Consider the following 18,087-nt stretch of genomic DNA (forward strand, 5'->3'; position numbering starts at 1 on the left):
TCAAAAATGATGCTGGGTAAGTTCTAAACTTCCCTTCACTCTCTATGTATAGATCTTTTTTACTTCCCTTTGTGTCATTGGTATACAAACATTGTGTTAGATTTCAGGCTATTCACCAAAGACTTCTGGGCTATTTCTCTAAAGAAGCACATGATAGGACTGTGTTTCTCTGACCTGTTAAAGTTAGGAATGGACCTATGACTTGATTAGGCCAATGGAGTGGTAATTTAAGTGACAGGAGACATTTCTCGCAGAAGTATTACAAGTCATAATGCTATTTATATTGTTTGCTTCTACTGCATAGTGATCTTGGAAGCAAAGTCAAAATGAAATGAAAATAATCTGTGTTTTCTAGCAAGGCTAATATTAAGCTAACCAACTCACGTTGGGAAAAGTGTAATAAAATGTTGTTTTACTAAGCCACTGGAAAGCCACTATAAAGAAAGCTTTATTGATGAACTGATGCTTTTGAACTGTGGTGTTGGAGAAGACACTTGAGAGTCCCTTGGACTGCACAGAGATCAAACCAGTCAATCCTAAAGGAAATCAGCCCTGAATAATCATTGGAAGGACTGATGCTGAAGATGCTAAGATCTGACTAATTGGAAAAGACCTTGATGCTAGGAAAGATTGAAGGCAGGAGAAGAAGGGGATGACAGGATGAGATGATTGGATGGTATCACCAACTCGATGGACACGAGTTTGAGCAAGTTCTGAGAGTTGGTGATGGACAGGGAAGCCTGGTGTGCTACAGTCCATGGGATTGCAAAGAGTCGGACATGACTGAGCGACTGAACAGAAGCCACTGGACTTTAAAATAGTTTGCTACTACCTTAGCCTAGATGACCCCATTCTGCTATAAATAGAAATAGGCAGTCACAGAGGAGATGCTAACTTTAACAAATAACTATAATGTGTGGCACATTTCACATGTGCTGCAGTGAGCAGAAAAAGGGAGAAACTCTTATTGCAGCACGGGAAAAATAATGATTCAGGCAATAGAGTGATAAAAAGAACTGGTAAACTGGTCACTTTTGTTAATGAGAAGACATCATGGATGTAATGACCTTATAACTCTTGGATGAAAAGTTGGAAAAAATATTAGAAGCATGTGTGATTGGCTATTGACAGAAAAAAATATCAGGTATCATATATAAATCTTTTGAATCGGTTCTACTGAGATGGATGAAACTGGAGCCCATTATACACAGTGAAGTAAGCCAGAAAGAAAAACAACAATACAGTATACTAATGCATATATATGGAATTTGAAAGATGGTAACGATAATCCTATATGCGAGACAGAATAAGAGACACAGATGCATAGAACAATTTTATGGACTCTGAGGGAGAAGGTAAGGGTGGGACGTTCTGGGAGAATAGCATTGAAACATGTATATTATCATATGTGAAACAGAACACCATTCCATGTTCGATGCATGAGACAAGGGCTTAGGGCCAGGGCAATGGGATGACCCAGAGGGATGGGATGGGGAGGGAGGTGGGTGGGGGGTCCAGGAAGGGGAACTCATGTAAACCCATGGCTGATTCATGTCAATGTATTGCAAAAACTATTAACAATATTGTAAAGTAATTAGCCCCCAACTAAAATAAATAAATTTATAAAAAAAAAGAAAAAAAGAAACTTAAAAAAAAAAAAAAGGAATGAAAAGAGATAAATAGTACAAATTCTTGGCCATTTTAAGAAACAGCTGCTTCTCACACACAATTTCTAATATATATATATATGTATGTATGTATATATGTATATATATATATTAAAAAGAGAGCTTTGGACTACAAAAAACATTTAAAATTCATCATTATACTAATCATGAAATCAATCATACATATATCACATTTATTGTTCAAATTTCTGTTTAGATTAAGAAGTCTCAGATAGAAGGACTAATAGTGTGGTTTGCAATAATCCTGGTGTTTTAATTGGACAAAATACTTCAGGGAAAAAAGCTAATCATTCCTTCTAGTCTAGCATTGTGGGTTCATAGTACCCAAGACTGAATCATAAAGGGAGCTTATTTTACTTTCACAGTTTCATTAAATGGGATCCACTTTACCCAGACATTGCCTAATGCCTGACTGGCATGGGGATGCCAAAGATAAGCCTGTTGTCTCAAAGTGAAAAAAAAAAAATGTTCTAAGATGTGTTCCAGGACTTCTCTGAGTTTCTAAAGCTAAGGGTATATTCTTGTTTAACTTTCTTTTTATATCCCTTCTTGCTTTCTCAATTTCCCTCCTCCTGAAAGCATTCCCCAAATAATACTTGAACAAGAATCCCCTCCTCAGGATCTACTCCTAGAGAATAACTGACCTAAGTCAGCTACCTCCCCCCCTCAAAAGTGAGCAGTTCCATTCAACATTATTACATTAAATTAAAAGTCCTTTCAGCTGACTAGGCCAGAACTTTCTGAGTTAAAGCTCTCGGATTTTCTCATCCATTCCCTTATATAGGAACTTAGATTTCTCCAGATTGCTACTACACACTCTCTCTCTCTCTCTATGTGTATATATATATATGAGGCTAAATAACTCTTCTGGTATAGCTAGTGCAATGGAAGATTGAATGTAACCATCACATTTATTTTATTTTTCTGTTGCAGAAAGAATATTCTCTTAGGTTAATTTTATGATAAAAATAGAATCCATTATGGATAACAAACATAAAAGTTAATCATTGATGTAGAAAATGCATTTGAAAAAATCTAACACTTATTCATTACAAAAACTCTCAGTAAACACTTTCTTCAAGTTGATAAACAATATCTACAAATAACTTACAGCTAATATCAAACTTAGAAACTCAAAGTAAGAAATTCTAAGTTTTCTCACTAAAATCAGGAATAAGGCAAGGATGTACCCTCTCACCATTGTTTTTCAACACCTTACTAGAAGTCCTAACTAATGTATTAAGAAAAGGAAGGAAAAACAGGAAGGAAGAAATAATAACTGTGTTTGTTCTCAGATAACATGATAGTCTATTGGAAAATCCAAAAGAATCTATGAAACAATCCTGGAACTAACTTATTACAAAGAAGTCACAGGATATAAAGTTCATATAAAAAAGTCAAATTTTATCGTATAGGCCAGCAGTAAATCAGTGAAATTAGACATTAAGAACAAAACATTATTTATAGTCACACCCCCAAAATTGAGTACTTAAATATAAATCTAACAAAATTTGGACAGGCTCTATATAAGAAAAACTGCAAAACTTTAACAAATCAAAAAAAAGCTATATAAGTGGAGAGATATTCCATGTTCATATATAGAAATATTCATTATTGTCAATATGTCAATAGTTTCCAACTGATCTATAGATTCAATGCAATCCTGATCAAAGTCCCAGCAATTTGTTTTGAAGATATATATATATATATATACATATATATATATATAAATTCTAACATTTATATAGGAGAGGCAAAGTCCCAGAGTATCCACACAAAACTTGAAGAATAAAGTTGGAGAAGCAACACTGCCAGAATCCAAAGCTTACTATAAAGGTAAGTAAGCAGGACTGTGTGGTGTTGGCAAGATAATAGATATATAGATCAATGGAACATAGTAGACAGCTCAGAAATAGACTCACAAAAATATGGTCAACTGATCTTTGACAAAGGAATGAAGGTAATGCAATAGAACAAAGATAGTCTTTTCAGTAAATGTCCATGGAACTGTAGGACCTCCACATGCAAAAAACAAAACTAGACATAGACTTTATACCCTTTACAAAACTTAACTCCAAATGGGTCACAGATCTAAATTAAAAACACAAAACTACAAAATTTCTAAGTGTATGATGACCTGGGTATATTGAGTATGATGATGAGCTTTTAGATACAAATTTAAAGACATGATCCATTAAAGAATTGAAAAGCTGGACTTCATTAAAATTAAAACCTCTGCTCTGCAAAAGACAATGTCAAGAGAATGAGAAGACAAGCCACTGACTGGAAGAAAATGTTCTCAAGAGACATATCTGATAAACGATTGTTATTCAAAATATACAAATAAATCTTAAAATTCAACAGAAATAAAACAACCTGATTAAAAATGGGCCAAGATCTCAATAGGCACCTCATCAAAGAAGATATACATATGGCAAGTAAGCATATGAAAAGATGTTCCACATCATACGCTGTCACAGAAATAGAAATTAAAATAAGATACCGCTACCTGCCTACTAGAATGGCAGAAATCTGGAACACCAGTAACATCAAATGCTGTCAAGTATGTGCAGCCATGTGAACTCTTTTATTGCTAGTGGGAATGCAAAATAATAAGACCACTTTGGAAGACTGTTTGGTGGTTTCTTATAGAACTAAATATACTCTTACTATACAATCCTTCAATTCAACTTATTAAACATATTTATCCAAAGATGTTAAAAACTTATATTCCGGAAATTACCTGCACATGGATATTATAGCAGTTTGATCTATTAATGTCAAAATTTGGAAGTAACCTGTAGTATTCCAGACATTGGAATATAATTCAGAACTAAAAAGAAATGAGCTATCAAGTCATGAAATGAGGTGGAGGAATCTTAAATGCATATTAATAAATGAGAGAAACCAATCTGAAAAGGCTAATACTATATGATTCCAACTACATGATATTCTGGAAAAAACAAAATTATAGAAATAACAAAATGATCAGTGAGTTCTAGGGATTGGGTAGGGATGAGTGGTGAATAGTTGGAACACAGAGGATTTTTGCAGATGCGAATAAACTGTATATGATACTAAAATGAAGAATATATGTCATCTCCATACAAACCAAATGCACAAAACCAAGAGTGGATTTTGGGTGATACTGATGTTTCAATATATGTTCAGCAATTATAATAAACGTTCCACTCTGGAGAACATTGGTAATAGAGGAGTCAATGCATATGTGGAGACAAGATGTTTATGGAAAATCTCTGGGCTTTCCTCTTAATTTTGTTGTGAATCTAAAACTGCTGTAAAAAAATAAAGTCTATTAAACAATTAAGTATGGAGAGAATCACTTAACTAAGAAGAGGCTCAGACTTTTTGAGCTGTTATACAGTATAGATTTTGGAAAGATACAAAAGAAAAATATGTAATCATATCTATCAATCTAGCTACCTATCTACCTAGAGAGAAAGTTTTAAATGATCATGGTAGTAAGTTGATATCCAAAATAAACTGGTTGTCATAGAAAACCAATCTATGTCAAATGCAGTTAATATATTGAATGAGTTGTAGAATGAAAATTGCCATTATATTGGAATAGTGGTGATCACTGGGCTTTTCTTTTGTGTAGTGGGGACAATGATCTGACTGACCTGGATTCCAGAGAATTCAATAGGTGAGAAAAGAGAATAATGTAAATAGAGCACTCCTTGATGATTTGCCTCAAAACAGGAGCATTCAGGAGACTGGTAAATGGAGGAGGATGCTGGATTAAGGATGCTGTTTTTTCACTTGTTTTGCAGTGAACTATATTAAATAATTTCCTTATGTTAATAGGAATTATTCTTGAGGAGGCTTTCAAACAGAAATTCTTTGTAGAGATGCACCAGTGGGATTCAATGCACACATGGAGATTTTGGCCTTGCATGGAAATATTTCTAATTTATTCATTTTAAAAGGAAAACAAAGGAAAAGTTTGATAATTTTGACACTGAGTAGATATGAGAGATCTCTTCTGATTGTGTACATTAGCTCAGTGATGTAAGAAGCAAAACTGACTGAGGACTGAGAAGGCAGCTTAGAAAATTAGTTGCATAGAAAAATAGGAAAAATGAATTGATATAAATATAGGAGAACTTCCTTGAGGGTTATATTGATTAATGAGAGGTGAGAATGTGCACCTCGTGTATATGTGTCCATAGATATATTCACAAGCTGCCTTGCAGGCAGAATGTAAAATTCAGATGTGGCTTTAATCCACAACCCCCATCAATCTCAGAAATTTAATCAAGGGAGAGAGGAAGTTTGAGGATATATGCAAGGAGATAAATGTTGACAACTGGTTTTGTGTGCAGAAAAGTCAGGCAGTGAGGGGTTGATGAAAAGTAAAAATTTCAGTAACTTGTAGGTTATGGAAATATCTATAAAAATTTTAGAATCAGGGTATTTGAGTGATTGCATTATAAAGATAGTTATTAACAGAAGGATATAAGATATTGAAATTCAAGAGGTGATTCAATTATTTCTCACTGAAAATCTAAGTGTGACAATTAGTATGTCTGAGGTCTAATGGAAGAAAAATTAGAGGAGAAAACATCAAGAAACTATGGAGAATAGGTCATACATTTATATTGAATGATATAACTGGTAAAACCAAGGAAGCACACTAAAATCTTTGCTGAATGTGGGGATTACAGAAAGATAGATGACTGCAAACAGGTTGGAATCACATTATAATACATAAACACAAGCACATCAACGTGCTGGTCTTTTGAGAGTCTAGATTTTAAAGGATTTGGGGGAGGTTGACTAACTACTGGGAACTGAGATAACCTAGAATAAAGGACATGATGAGTCTAACTCTCATCTAAATTAAGGAGTTAGTCATGATGATCATGGAACTGTAGGTAGCTATACTAATTATAGTCTCTCTCTTTTTTTAATTGGGATATAATTGCCTTACCATGTTGCTTTAGTTTCTGCAGTGCAATGAAGTGAATCAGCTATATGAATGCATATAGCCCCTCCCTCCCCATCATCCCACTCTAGGTCAACACAGAGCACTGGGTTGAGCTCTCTGTGATATACAGCAGGTTCCCACTAGCTATCTATTTTACACATGTAGTGTATATATATATATATATATATATATATATATACATATATATATATACTGCTGCTGCTGCTGCTGCTAAGTCGCTTCAGTCGTGTTCGAGTCTGTGCGACCCCAAAGACAGCAGCCCACCAGGCTCCGCCGTTTCTGGGATTCTCCAGGCAAGAATACTGGAGTGGGTTGCCATTTCCTTCTCCAGTGCATGAAAGGGAAAAGTGAAAGTGAAGTCACTCAGTCATGTCCGACTTTTAGCAACCCCATGGACTGAATCAGCCTGCCAGGCTTTTCCATCCATGGATTTTCCAGGCAAGAGTACTGGAGTGGGGTGCCATTGCCTTCTCCGCATATATATATATATGCCAATCCTAATCTCCCAATTCATTTCCTCCCTCCCCAGTCTAGTGTCCACATGTCCATTCTCTATGTCTGTGTCTCTATCCCTGCTCTGTAAATAGGTTCATCAGTACCATTTTTCTAGATTCCACCTATAAGTGTTAATATACAATGTTTGTTTTTCTCTTTCTTACTTACTTCACTCTGATTGACAGATTCTAGGTCATCCATGTCTCCTTTTTATGGGACTGGACACTTAGGCAGGATATTTGCGAATGGAAGTAAAGAAAAATGGCAGTCTCAGAGAGAACATAAGGAGCTGTCTAGGTCTTTCTTCAAACCTGTTATTTTACTATGGTGGGGAAATAAATAGCCTTACAGTTAGTGCTAGAACCTGTATGACAACAGTATTAAAGTTAAGGGACCACTCTTAGCTTATTCTCCCAATTACTCAACAGAGCAAAGCCAATTTTTTTATAAGGCAGTATGGTATAAGGCATGGTATTAGACAGTGTATTACCTTATTAATATCTTTGACTATTATAATAACTGTGAATACTTACCAATGTATTATTTAAAGAATAATCTGATGGTATAAATGTGTCCTCAGTGAGGGGAACCAAGAAATTAAAATGCAAAACAAAAAAATTTCAAAATTATTGAATATGCTTAAATGACGAACCGAGAATATCAAATAGCTTTCCATATTTTAGAAATCATTTTTTAGAGTAACTTTTACTTTTAACTTTTCTCAATCACTTGGACAATTTTTAAAATAAGTATAGATAGGTTTTATTTGTTTGCAGAGGAACCCAAATCATTATGAAGATTATTGTTGTCTAGTGGAAATAAGTCAAAAGGGAATTCTGTTTATCAAATAGAAGTCAATTATTTAAAAAAAAAAATCATGGGAATATTGTATATTTTAGTAAAAGAGAAATAGATGTGAAAGTATGCAAAAGGAAAAGTGATAGAAATGTGAGCAAAATCATGATTTATCTTAAAGTCAATCATATACCTTGCTGCATAAATAATTAAGTTGGAAATACTACAACAGACTGTTCTTAGCACAATAAAAAGTTACTTTGATCTACTTTTACCATGCTAGGAATATGACAGTTTTATCTATTTTCACATACTAGAGCTCTCCCATTTCCAGTTTTCTTTTGAAAATAGAAGAGAAGAGATGTGTAAAAAATTTACAAGGTGAAAAAATATAATATAAAATAGAACTTCAAAGACGTATGAGTCAAAATGAACTTTCAATGTAAGTGAAGTAATATTAAAGTCATCCTTTATTGCATTAGCATCATTGTTATTGCTACTTGAAAACTTAGTATAAAACAGGAAGATTTTAACATGACTGGCAAAAGATCATGCATCAAGGGTAAAATAAATATGATTCAATATTGTAAGAATAATGAAGATAACCTTTACTAACATTAAAATATTTTTGATTATATACCTTTTCATAAACATTGTAATTTTAAGGTAGAAAAATCAAAATACACTCATCTTAAATCAGTTTGGTGTGTGTGTGGAGGTGGGGGGGGGAGTCATTTCGGCTATTTTGAGTATAGGCAAGTTTGTTGATCAAGAAGAAAAGTTGATTTTCAACCAGTACTATTTTACTGTTTTTCAATATCTTACACTATGATAAGCACACAAAATAATATTACTTTATTCTACTATTAGTACAGCACTCCTGAAATGAAAAGAAAAATCCTTGGTTATTGCAGGTTAAGGTTCAAATTAAGGTTGTTAGGTTGTTTACAAAATCATTTCATGGGCTGACTTCATATTTTAGTCAATTTACTGGGAATTTCAGGGACTTATGAAGCTGCACACACGCACATTCAAACACAAATACACATATCACAGACACACACATGCAGACTCTTGGGTAGGTTTTTATTGTAAACTCTGAGTTCTCATGCTTTCAAAAAGTTGTTTGTAAGGTTCTATTTGTATAAAACATACAGTACAAAATTATAACGTGGAGACTTGAGTCCTGTTTTTTTTTGCTCAGCTAGTTATCAAGTGTATCACTTTAGACAGATCATCACCCTCTGAATATCCTTTTCTATAGCAGGGATAATAACGAGTCCTACGTCACATGCATATTGCACATGCATAATTTAAAAAGAGCTTGGGAATGGCTTACAGTATAAAAACAGGATCAGATATTTTAATAATTATGAAAGGCAAGAGAAGTTAAAAAAAATAGGTTTTTGCCTTCTCCTGAATTTCCTGGATGCCTCTTGAAAGCTTTTTGAAATGCCCACAAGACTTAGGCATTTAAGTTTTAAGTAAGCTCTGCTGCTGCTGCTGCTGCTAAGTCGCTTCAGTCGTGTCCGACTCTGTGCGACCCCATAGAAGGCAGCCCACCAGGCTCCGCCGTCCCTGGGATTCTCCAGGCAAGAACACTGGAGTGGGTTGCCATTTCCTTCTCCAGTGCATGAAAGGGAAAAGTGCAAGTGAAGTCGCTCAGTCGTGTCCGACTCTTCGCGACCCCATGGACTGTAGCCCACCAGGCTCCTCCGTCCATGGGATGTTCCAGGCAAGAGTACTGGAGTGGGGTGCCATTGCCTTCTCCGAGTAAGCTCTGAGGAAACCACTAAACAATAAACTATAAGAGATACAGGCAGGGTCCCCATGAAGTTGTTCCGGGTTCCCATACTCAATTAAACAGAAGGTTTACAATATCCAAAGAAATTAATATCCTGCAAATAAAGGATAAGGATATTCTCAAATTCTTTGAGACAGGAATCTACTTAGGACTCACCAACCTTGGCTTCCCAATGGAACGGTACATCCACTCAAGGGAAAGTGATGGCGTCTACTTCATAAACCGGAGAAAAATCCCAGAGACGCTATTTCCAGCAGTTTGCGCCGCTGCTGTCGTGGACAACCTGGCTGACGTGAGTCATATATTCCAGGATTACTGACCAGGGAGCTGCGCTGACGTTTGCTGGGGCCAGTGGAGCCGCTGGTATTGCTGCGTCTTGGCTTCTGGACTGGCACTCAACAGATCCAGGCAGCATTTCAGGAGCCGCAACTCTGGTTACTGATCCCAGGGCTTCCCACTAGCTCTCACAGAGGCGTCTGGTGTCAGTCTGTCTACCACTGTTCTGCGTATCAGGCTCTCTTCTCTGAGAAGCAGACACTGCCATCTGAGCTACAAGGGCGCTCCCTCAGACCCGCTAACCGGAAGCAGTCTGGCTCTGGAGACCCGCTAACCGGAAGCAGTCTGGCTCTGGAGTTTGCGCTTTGCAAGGCACTTTTTGGAGGGAAAACCCACAAGGCGTTTGCTCCTGTTCTCCACAGATCCTGTAGAGATTGGAAAGGAGGGCTGGGAGCTGCTGTAAAGGCCATAAATGGGAAGGAATTTCAGATTTAATAGACTGCTCTTTTGCCCAAGGTTACTGGTCTTCAACCAGCTGTCGCAGAAGGCACTGGAACTGCTGAGGACTTACCAGGCCTCAGGCCACTGCTGGAGTCAAAGCTGCCGCTCCCGCTGCTCAGGCCTCTGAATGGTAAGAAGGACCACTGAGAGGTCTTTGCTTTTCCAGAGGTTTATACGGGAAATGGAAATAAAGTTGACAGAAAATACATAGTTTCTAAGTTTCTATGGTCTGCGGGTGGGGGGAAGAACACACACAAAAATGCTTCTTTGTTTGCGGGACTCTTCCATGGCTTTCATTGCGCTCGGCTTTCACAGATTGGACTTTGGGGCCCGTCCCCCTCATGGGAGTCTCACAAATCTGGGCACTAAATGTGAAGTACAAGCCCTTCACTCCAAAGGGAGAAGCTCCTCAGGGTGCCCACCTGATTGGAGGGTGCTGTGTGGGCCTGGGGTTTACAACGGGAGCGTGACTCAGCATTTCCTACCTGTTTTGAGGCGGGTATTTTCTCAACCTGTAGGGTTCACTCAGCCAATTTCTGCATTTCTCTCAGAGGTTAATGGCTCCATGTGTGGCTGTACATTCCCTACACCTGTGTGAGGAGGGAAGTTCAGGGTGTTTTATGCCATTATCTCTCTGTCTCTAAGAGAGAGTTCTCCCGCTTTTTGAGAAATGATTCACCAATCGACTTTTATTTCGAAAATTTTACTTAAATGTTAAGTCACTTAAAATAATAAGTAAAATGTTGACTTATTTAAAAGAAAAAACAAAAACATTATGTTCATTAATCAGGACATCTAACAAACAGATCCCATTCTTAAATATCCTTAGAACTCCTAGAATAAACTGTTTGGAAAAGTAATAACAAGTCTAAAGATTACGTGAATATTATAAATTGTGTTAAGTGTGTGGCTGTAACTTTTCCCTAGAACTATAATTGCATTTTGGTTTTGCTCTCCATCCTTGATAAAGGATTCCCTAATAGTTCATAACTCTCTGTTTAGCAATGTCTTATCCACAAGTAAATTATTTTAGACTGCTTTCACATATTTTCCGAGAATTATAGAGCAAAGATAAAAAACCTAGGTAAGTGTTTGAGCTACAAAGATAACTACATTTTTAGCTATAATTAAAAAAAAAATTACATACAAATTAATTAATCAAGTATCAAATCACCTACAAAGTGATATTGTAGAACTCAAATGCCTCACTGATCCACAGAAATTCAAGGCTGCACATTTATTTTTACCTTTCTTCCAATTTACAAAACCACTTTTAATCATGGACTGTTAGAACTTCCTGTTTCAAGCTTCCACATAGGGGCCTGGGTGATGAGGGAATAAAGAAGACTCTGGTAATTTAAAAATTCCATTAAATAACCTTATATATTTTAAATGCACTTAAAAGATAATCTGAGCATGCATCAAATTCTTTATTATACTGAAAAGAAGAACATACAACTAGAACTCCGTGAGAAAATAAGTAAACTTCTAAGACTTGCCAAGAACACTAAAATCTTAAGAAAAAAATTGAAGACTGGGATGGTCTACTAGAAATCAAAATATACACATGCGGATTTTAGAGCTAAGAAAACCTGTATTCAGATATCAGCTTTGACATTAGGTAGGTATATTGCCTTCCCAGGTAGCACAGACAGTAAGGAATCTGCCTGCAGTGCAGGAGACCAGGATTCAGTCCCTGAGTTGGGAAGATCCTCTGGAGAAGGAAATGGCAACCCACTCCAGTATTCTTGCCTGGAGATATAGGTATATACTTAACTTCATTTTTTGAATGTTTATTTTTCAGTAATGAATTGAGTAAAGTGGAAACCAAATCAAAAAATTATTACTTTAATTTATATTAAATTTTATTGTTCTTTTACATTATGGAAGGAATCATAGCCCTTTAGGATTATTTGTTTTTAAAACTCTATTGCTTAACAAATAAAACTTGGCTAAGATCAGTTCGCCACTTGACCTAGTATTACTGGTTTCTAGCGCCTACTGAAGGTAAGCAAATGGAAAGATTTTGTTTTTTAAAGTGATTTACCAGTTTTTCATGTAACTACTAGTTTGAAACTTAACATTGTTTATTTACTATATAAATAAATTATATTGTTTCATAATGTATATTATTTGCCTTCAAAACAATTATATTACTACCAGCCTAAGTATCATCTTCACTTTATAGAGGAGAAAACTGTAGCTCTTAGAATTAAGCTTAATATCCTGGTTTTTATAAAGTCAAAATATCACCAAAACAAAACTCAAAGAACACTGGATTCCAAAACAAAACACACAACACTTCTCGACTATCTTTGTTAATGTTGTTCAATTGCTAAGTTGTGTCCAGCTCTTTGCAAGCCCATGAACTGTATGTAGCCTGCCAGGCTCCTCTGTCCATGGAATTTCCCAGGCAAGAATATTTAAGCAGGTTGCCATTTCCTTCTGCAGGGGATCTTCCAGATCAGGGATCGAACTCCTGCACTGGCAGCTAAATTCTTTACTACTGAGCCACCAAGGAAGGCCCAGTCATGACCATTATTACCTGTTCGCAATTTAGACTTGTAAGAAAAGAAACAATGTGCCATCAAATCTCCTTCATTTATCTAAGTATATGATAACTGTTTCAGATTTAAAGAAAATAAGAAAATACAATTTTTTTATTAAGTATTTCAAAACCTTAATTGTTCACAGTGCCTTTGTTTAAATATGATGTGAACTTTTGCCTTTCATTAACTGACGCATTTCCTATTAGCATTCTAATTACATCAACCACACATACTGGGTCTGTTATTTTGTACTTATTATTTCCATGTAGACTTCTTTGAAAATTAGTATCTAACTTACATTGTCTCAAAGGAGTTCCAGAACATGACAATTAGTACTTTAGAAATCAAAGTTGCTTGGTCTCTTATGCTATAACCATATCGGATATATGCATGTCTCTTGTCTTTCAAGCCTGAAATTAATTTCCTGAAATATGAATTTTAACTATAAGATAAGCACTGAGTCCCCAAAGAGTTTGCTTCAGTGAAAAATAACTAAGCCATAGGCATTGCTTTCAATCTTTAATAGAATGAAGATTATCCATTAAAAAGCAAAGCCTTCATTTCATAAATTGAATAGAAAGATGATTGGAAGTAATTATAACTGCTTAAAAAGTAGGTCACTTGGAAAAGTCAAATCTAAGAATCTCTCCTGAGGAACTGTAGTGTTTTTATTTAATTTTAAATAGAAATATTTTCATTTATTTTAAACAGCTGTTTTCTTTTATTCTCTTAAAACTAGAATTGATTGGTATGAATAATTCAGCAGTAAGTATTCTTTTATTTAGAAATAAATTCTGAAATCTGCATTAATGTTAGGTAAAGAGGCACATCTTCAATGTTCATTGAAATTAAATCCCATACATTAAACATTTACTCTTCTACTTTGCTATCAAGTCAACCTTGTAATAAGTGGTATGGTCTACTTATAATAGCTCACTCAAAATAAAGTAAGAATGTAGTAAAATTCTTGAAACGTTCAAAGAAAAAATACACCAAGTTAAAGTTATGTATCTAGTGAAATTATCCTTCAAAAATGAAGAAGATAAACTAAGACAAGAGTTGAAGAAACTTTTGTCAGTGAGCCTGTCTTGAAGTAAATGTTATAAGAAATTCTTCACAGAAAAGAAAAATGCTATAATGAAAACATTTTAATACACATAAAGCAAGACCATTAGATAAGGAATATCTACCGATAAAATAAGATATTTTATTTTCTCACTCAACTTATCTAACAGATAAGATTTTGTTTCAAATAATAATAGCAGCAATGTATCAGATGATTATAACATGTGAATAAATGAAATAAATTATGGCAATGTTACAAGAGAGAGGTGGGAAAAATTGTGAATGGTTCATTGTGAGGTGTGTGCACTATAATTGAAATGGTATAATACTATTGGAAAAGAAATTTATATTAGCTGTAAATTATATTACAGACTCTAGGCAACCACTATTAAGTGAGAAAAGAGAAATATAATTAATATGCTAAGAGACTATAAATTGGCATGATCAATTAATTTCAGAGATAGCAAGAAATGAATGGAATTGAAGGAATGAAGAGCAAGGACACTGATAGAAAAAAGTTACAAGTATGATAGGTATGAATCCAAATATATAAATAACACAAATTACATTGGATTATTTTAGTAATCTTCATTTTAGCTTAGTTGCTTTTTCAAAAGCTTTAAATCCAAATATAGTTACATTGTAATGAACTAGGGCTTATGACTTAAACATGAGTTTGAGGGGAACACAATTTGGGTCATACGAGGTAGCCATATTAATTTTGACAAACTAGACTTTGGGGCGAAGAAAATTATCAAGGATATAGCGAAACATAATATGAATAAAAAGGGGCCAGTTCTCCAAAATGATATATTAGTCATTAATGGGTATGTGTAAGGCAAAAACTGATAGAATTATGCAATGATATAGACAAAGCTCAGAGAAGGCAATGGCACCCCACTCCAGTACTCTTGCCTGGAACATCTCATGGACGGAGGAGCCTGGTAGGCTGCAGTCCATGGGGTTTCGAAGAGTCGGACACGACTGAGCGACTTCACTTTCACTTTTCACTTTCATGCATTGGAGGAGGAAATGGCAACCCACTGCAGTATTCTTGCCTGGAGAATCCCAGGGATGGAGGAGCCTGGTGGGCTGCTGTCTATGGGGTCGCACAGAGTCGGACACAACTGACGCACCTTAGTGGCAGCAGCAGCATAGACAAAACTACTGTTATAGTTGGAGACATCAATGTTCCCTATCAGTATCCGATAGATTCAGGAGGCAGAAAATCGGTGAGGACAACATTGAATGAACAACACTGTCTATCAAGTGTATGTACTTGACATTTAAGGAATATTTTATCCAACAACAGCAGAATATACGTTTTTCTCAAGCTAGCATGGAATATTTGATTGTTAGGGCAATGAATGTTTTCTGTATGAGACTGTAATGCTGGATATGTGACATCATGTGCCAGTCAGAACAGAACTGTACAACACGAATGAACACTAATGAAAACTATGAATTTTAATAATAAAATATCAATATTGGTTCATCAGTTGTAACAAATGTAGGCAAAAATGGTAGGGAACACTATGTGCCACCACCAGAGAGCTTCAGTCATGTCCGATTCTTGGCGACCTTATGGACTGTGTAGCCCCCTAGGCTCCTCTGTCCGTGGGATTCTCCAGGCAAGAATACTGGAGTGGGTTGACATTTCCTTCTCCAACTATGTGCCAAGGGTTGTGATAAACAGGGGTAGATAAGAAATTTCTGCGCTTTCAGCTGCTCTTAATTTTTGATTACCTGTTGTTGACTTTTTTTAATATTGCTAAATCCGTTCTGAGGTTTTCGCTAAGAAAAACATCTGTGCCATCTGCAAATAAGGAAAATAAAGAAAATTTATCCCCTCTTTCTCCCATCTGCATAAATTTTCTTTTATGGTCTTATTTGACTGGCTCAACTCACCCTCCAGTGTTTATGTTTAAAGTGGCTCCGTTGGTAAAGAATCTGCCTGCAGTGCAGGAGATCTGGGTTTGATCGTGGGTCAGGAAGATCCCCTGGAGAAGGAAATGACAATCCATTCCAGTACTCTTGCCTGGAGAATTCTATGGATGGAGGAGCTGGGCTGGCTTCCGTCTGTGAGACTGCAAAGAGTCAAACGTGACTGTGCAACTAACTTTCACTTTTTCTTTCAAGGAAAAGGCAGTCTTTATTTTACTTTCTGTTTTGGAAGGAAAGCTTTTACTCCTTCACAGTTAACTATAATGTTAGCTATAGGTTTTCCATAGTAGTCCTTTAGCCGTTTGAAGAAGTTCAATTCTATTAGTTTCCAGAAACTACTACTTTTTACAGATAACGATTTTGCATTTTTTCAAATGCTTTTTCTGCACTTACACAGATGTGTGAAAGTTTAACCCCTTTGCTTGTATTCTCATTGTCTTTTATTTTACAATTGTGTGCGTTCATTGATTTTTGTGTTTAACTTGCCAAATGTTCCTTGGACAAAACTTCACTTGATCATGATGTACATAGATTTCTATGTGTTGCTGGATTCCACTTGTTCATGTTTTTAAGGAATTTCATGTGTATATTCATAATGCAAATTGATGTGTGGTTTTGATTTCTTTTGATGTCTTTGTCTTGCATCCATGTTGAGGTAATCCTGGCCCAATGAAATGAGTTGTAAACCTTGTGTAGGACTGGGATATCTTTTCTACCTTCAAAGTTTGATAGTATTAGTTCAGCTTCTTTTGTGAGAAATTCTTAATTATTAATTCAATTTTATTACCTCATATAAGTTTACTTACACATTCTATTGTTCTTCATTTAATTTCGGCAATTTCTAGCTATCTAGAAACTTGTCAATTTCATCAATTTTTTTCTATTTGTTAGCATAAAGTTGTTCATAATATTTCTTAAATTTTTTTTAATAGCTGTAGGATCTATAGAGATGTTTCTCCTTAATTCTCATGAGCTGAATTTTAATACTCATCTAGATTGACTGGGGTTTAATTCCTGGGTTGGGGAGATCCCCTGGAGAAGGAAATGCAACCCACTTCAGTATTCTTGCCTAGAAAAAGTCCATGGACAGAAGAGCCTGGTGGGCTACAGTGCATGGGGTTTCAAAAGAGTTGGACATAACTTAGCAACTATACAACAACAGATTGAATATATGCTATTAGAAAAACTCAGCATAATACAAAAATAAACTTCTAATACCATGCATGCCAGTTCTTTATTTTCAAATAATCCAAGTAAGATTTCCTCTCTTTTTAAAAATTCTATACCTTTTTCTTTATTTATAAAGGAATATGAGTAACCTGTTTACTCATTCAGTTGCATTCATACTTTTATTCCATTGAAAGTAAGCTAGTTAGCTAGTTGAATAATTAGCAGAAAAGTAAGGAAAAAAAAGTTAAAGAGTTTCTCACTACAGAAAAGATTCTCACAAATTTTAATGGCATCATCATGATTTTAATGACAATTCTCACTCCATTTTTAACATCCTCCTACTCTCCCATGTGATATATGTATAGAATATGACACGTGACATAACCAGTATTTCTCAAGCTGCAGATTCTTAAGAACCTTGGGCTCCACACAGATTCTGAATCAATCCTTGCTTAGTATTTTCTGGTATTTCTGATGTAGGAAGTCCTGAATATAGTTACACAACACTGATCTAAAAGGGCCATGTCTATGCAAATCAACTCCATGTTTCCTTTTATTGTTTTCCCAAAGGAAAATCTGTCTATATAACCCATACTTTGTACCATCAAGCAAATGTTTGATAAACACCATTTGACATAATATGAAAATTAGGTTGTATTTAATTTTTGTCTTCATATGGTATACATTTTATTGTTTAATTCTTAAAAATAACATTAAAATAGAAACACAGAAGTTTCCAATGTAACCTAACCTTTAAAAGACTAGTAGTATAGTATAATTTTCAAGATAAAACTACATGCCTGGCTTGATATATTTATTTTTCTTTAT

At 35.4% G+C, this 18,087-nt stretch overlaps 1 long non-coding RNA gene across 1 annotated transcript in view; it reads right to left on the reverse strand.

Moving 5' to 3' along the window:
- The window catches only part of LOC145529442 (uncharacterized), a 79,182-nt gene extending 68,855 nt beyond the window's left edge, over positions 1-10,327 (reverse strand). Inside the window, exon 1 of the long non-coding RNA XR_014071233.1 lies at positions 9,915-10,327. This is a non-coding gene — a long non-coding RNA (uncharacterized LOC145529442). The remainder of the gene's footprint in view (positions 1-9,914) is intronic.
- Positions 10,328-18,087: the final 7,760 nt, after the last annotated feature.

This window comes from Giraffa tippelskirchi, chromosome 12 (assembly GCF_054371585.1).
Source record: "Giraffa tippelskirchi isolate mGirTip1 chromosome 12, T2T-mGirTip1v1.2.pri, whole genome shotgun sequence".
Classification (NCBI taxonomy): domain Eukaryota; kingdom Metazoa; phylum Chordata; class Mammalia; order Artiodactyla; family Giraffidae; genus Giraffa; species Giraffa tippelskirchi.